This window comes from Helianthus annuus, chromosome 8 (assembly GCF_002127325.2).
Source record: "Helianthus annuus cultivar XRQ/B chromosome 8, HanXRQr2.0-SUNRISE, whole genome shotgun sequence".
Lineage (NCBI taxonomy): Eukaryota > Viridiplantae > Streptophyta > Magnoliopsida > Asterales > Asteraceae > Helianthus > Helianthus annuus.
This window is the reverse complement of record NC_035440.2, coordinates 124,072,181-124,076,257: the sequence shown is the minus strand read 5'-3', so window position 1 is coordinate 124,076,257 and position 4,077 is coordinate 124,072,181. Positions and strand designations below refer to the sequence as shown.

Here is a 4,077-nt window from a genome sequence, read left to right as displayed (position 1 = left end):
AACTAAGCATGCGAATTACTTAAATACGAACACATACATGTATAATAAGCAGGCTACACGACATGACGCGTTTAACACAATAAACATTAACTATTCAATAACATGAATGACACGAGCGGCTTAACATGAGTAAATATACACAATTTCATGACATGAAATGTGTAACATAATTATTAACACGATTCACTTAATATTTAAATAAATATCAATAAGAAATATTTTTAAGCCTTTAAAAAAAGTATGATAAGACATAATTAATATCTATTAATAGATGAAGTGAAATGAACAGTGTTTTGTTTGCCTGGTTTCTTCTCATTAACCTATTTGGGCGGTCATCCCCCATTTAGACGCGCGTCTTTCACCTTTACATCTTCCACCTTTACATCTTTGTTCTAATCAGCCTCAAAAAGAGAAAACAAGGACTGGCAGAAACGGGGGCCACCCCTGGTGGCGGAGCCACGACGGTGGCCGGTTTCTTTAAATCTTAGAAAGAGTGAGGGCTGGCAGAAGCGGGGCCGCCCCTGGTGGCGGAGCCACGACGGTGGCCGGTTTCTTTAAATCTCATAGAGTGTAGGGGTGACCGGCGCCGTCCCTGGTGGCGGAGCCACGACAGATTAAAAGGCATTGGCCTCACGCACTTAACATAGATTCTGATTCCTGTTGGTAAGGTAAAAAGGTTTTCACAATCAAAACGTTACACATTTTTATTCTTAAGTGAAAAACAATATTACTTAGTACACATCATAAATCACAGTCTGAGGTGCAAGATTTGAGAATGTGGAACCGATATTGTACATGGGTTTTTATATTCTTGATTGGATTTGGTGTTTTGCGAGATGGGTATGAGTTTGATGAGAAATATTTTCATTACAATATAGGTGTTTGTTTTCGTCGTTTGCTCTGATTGACCAAGTTGGGCGGTCATCCCCTTTTAATACGTCTGTCTTCCATCCTCACACCCTTGTTCCGATTAACCTACTTGAGGTGCGGTGGGTCTTGCCGACCACTGGTCTTCCTCCAGTTGTTGACAGTGGTTTGTCACGGAACGGTAGAAGTCTGTGTTCATTATATCATGTTGTGGGTCATTTGCTGACACCTTAAAAGTCCACATGAATTGTGGTCTGGTTGCCAACCACCGCTCCTGGTGGCGGACGGTGATGATTGTTTTGGGTGTGTATATCACTCAAGTTTTTTTTACCACTTTGTCATTAATTTTCTTATGGGTTCTAGTTTCTTGGTTGTGATCTTTTTGTGAGCCTACTGCATCGACATGATTATACTATATGTTTAATGAATAGTAAAAAAGGGCATCTTCTTTTTAGGGCTTTTGATTGCTTGGCTGTGATCTATATGTGAGCCTCCTGGTATTTTGCTACAATTTTGTTGGTTGGCTGTGGTAATGGGTTCTGCCGCAAGGCTATGATGATCTCAAAAGTCTTTTTTGGTGATGATGGTGTGGCAATGATGGTGGATGGTAGGTTTTGACCTGCAACCCACCTTGCAGGCATGATTTCCGGTAGATCTGAGCCACGTAGTTTTGATGTACTTTTTTTAAACGTGCTTCAACATGGTTGTGATGACAAAATCTGAATCAGTTTATACTGTAGATCTTTGGTGGATATGGTACGAATGTCACATTAAACGGCATTGTGATCATGCAACGTCTGACTTTTATACACATTTTAGGATGTTGTGTAAAGAAAACACTTTATTTAGTATGATGCTATTTGTAATATGTTTATTTTTCCCATTGCTTTAGGATCTAAGCTTGATAATTCAGTTGCAATTTTTTTGTATTATATATATATATATATATATATATATATATATATATATATATATATATATATATATATAGGGGATGGATCATGAGAAAACTAGTTTAAATGAGAAAACCAATAAACTAACTAAAAAAGCCAAAAAAACATACCAAATTTTTATTTAATTTTTATAAAAAAATCAGAGGTTTTTATACATGGAAAAAATTTTCAAAAAAAATTAAAAAAAAAGTTTTTTGTTGTATTGCACATGTGCACTATTACGGATATAGTGCACATGTGTAGTACATGTGTAGTACACATATATAATCACATATAATGCACATGTGCAGTACAACAATTTTTTTTTGAAAATTTTTTTTATATATAAAAATTAGCGATTTTTTTATAAAAAATTGTAAAAAAAAATTGGTATGTTTTTTTGGCTTTTTTTAGGTTTTTTTTAGTTAGTTTTCTAGTTTTCTCATTCAGATGTAGTTTTCTCATGATCCTCTCCCTATATATATATATATATATATATATGATGATACAAGTAAGATCAAGCTTATGGATATAACGCACATTAGTATGTGTATTGATCATATTTCTAAAAGGAGAGGGTACAAGTGAAGTGGCTATAACCACATTGAAGCAGCTGTGGACAAAGAAGCAGGTTAATATCCATTCTTTAAAAAGTTTAATTTTTATTAACAGGATGTTAAAAGTCCTATTCATGATTGTTGAAAAAATGTTTTTGTGAAGTTTGTTTGGATGAAGTCCACCTGCATAACAGTTTAATGCAGGTTTTGGAGATGATGTCAACAACGGGTTAGTTCACATACATGTTGAAATACATGTGTGTAGAAGAAGTGTTTCTAGATTGGGGTCTGTTTTCAAAGTGAGATTAGGTAGGTAGTTCACCGATTGATATAGCGGCCTTGAGGGAGAGGTAGGGGTGTCGAAGTGGACTTAAGGGAGAAGTAGGGGTGTCGAAATCGGACATCAGGGAGAGTTAATTGCAGATCTGTAAAAGCCTGCTAATTGAGTTTATCAGTTAATGGACTTCAGAAATCCGCTGGATGAGACGTTGAGCATGCTGGAAGTCCGCTGATGTTGATGGTGGGCTTCAGTTCTGGACTATTTCGATGCAGTCAATCACAGGGAAATGATGTTGATGGAAGACTCAAGTCCGCTGCTAATCCATGTGGACTACGGAAGTCCCCGGAATATATATATATATATATAGCATTTATCATGTATCTTTATTTTGATGGGTTCTATTGATAAACATAAATCTTGAATTATCACAGATATCAAGTGATCTTCCATGGTCACAAATATATTTGATTAACTTGAATATATACATAATAAAGATCTATTCACGTGATCTTCTGCTGGAGGGTATTCCAAGACTAAAACAGACTAAAAATTTGACATGGTGGATGGTTTTGGTTGGTTATATGGCACGAATGGGGTTTTTTTAACACAGAAGATGTGTTTTTGTATAGTATAGATTTTTTTTTGTTTTATGTTTGGTTTAGGGCTTATGGTTCATGTATAAAATGGGATACAAATATATAAAGATTTGGACACGGTAATCTGTGAAAAGTGTTTAAGTGTTGGCAATGGTTAGACACTTGCTAAAGTGGTAAACTTTTTTTTTTATTTTTTGTTTTTTTTTTTAATTTAAGAGAAAATGGAAAAAAAACATCAAACTTTTATAAATAAAAAAGGCATTACATTAAAATCTAAGTTTAAAAAACTAAAAATTACAAGGCCATCCATATTTTTTTGCGATCTCACGTTTTCTAGCGAGTGTAATTTCCAACATCAAAGGGTGCACATTGTCGTGAGGCCGATTAAACGTCTCCAAGTCCTTTTCGTACATTGTTTGTCGCAACGCCTCTCGTTGCTCATCCGCCAAGGTTAAGTATTTTTCTTCTCGTATACGTTTAATATCCATTAACTCTTTTTTCATGGCCTTGTATTCTTCGAATCTACCGGTTATATCTCTTGGATCTTCGTTTCTTGAAGACGGCCCTTTGTCCTTTTTCTCCTTTCTCTTTTGTCGTCTTGGCAAGGGATCCTCGTCTATGTCAGGAATACCGCTCGAGACTTCGACATTCGGTGTATTCGCTTTATAATTTCCCGAATCTGAAGACTGTCTTTTTTTACTCGACCGGAGCTTTCTTCACCCAACAAGGGTATTAGCGACCACTTTTGATTTGTTCTAACAATCTCCCAAGCCGCAATATGAGCAAAGTCATATCCTTCTTTGCTTTTGTAATCCTTTAGCGCTTGCTTCATTACAAAAGCATCG

At 35.8% G+C, this 4,077-nt stretch overlaps 2 long non-coding RNA genes across 2 annotated transcripts; both read left to right on the top strand.

Annotated features, from left to right (window-relative positions):
* Positions 1–306: 306 nt before the first annotated feature.
* LOC110940695 lies at positions 307–1,321 on the top strand. The gene is made up of 2 exons (XR_002593458.2): positions 307–668; positions 879–1,321. It is a non-coding gene; the product is annotated as an uncharacterized LOC110940695 (long non-coding RNA).
* Positions 1,322–2,233: 912 nt separating this feature from the next.
* Positions 2,234–3,135, top strand: LOC118480863. The gene is made up of 2 exons (XR_004863927.1): positions 2,234–2,430; positions 2,561–3,135. It is a non-coding gene; the product is annotated as an uncharacterized LOC118480863 (long non-coding RNA).
* Positions 3,136–4,077: the final 942 nt, after the last annotated feature.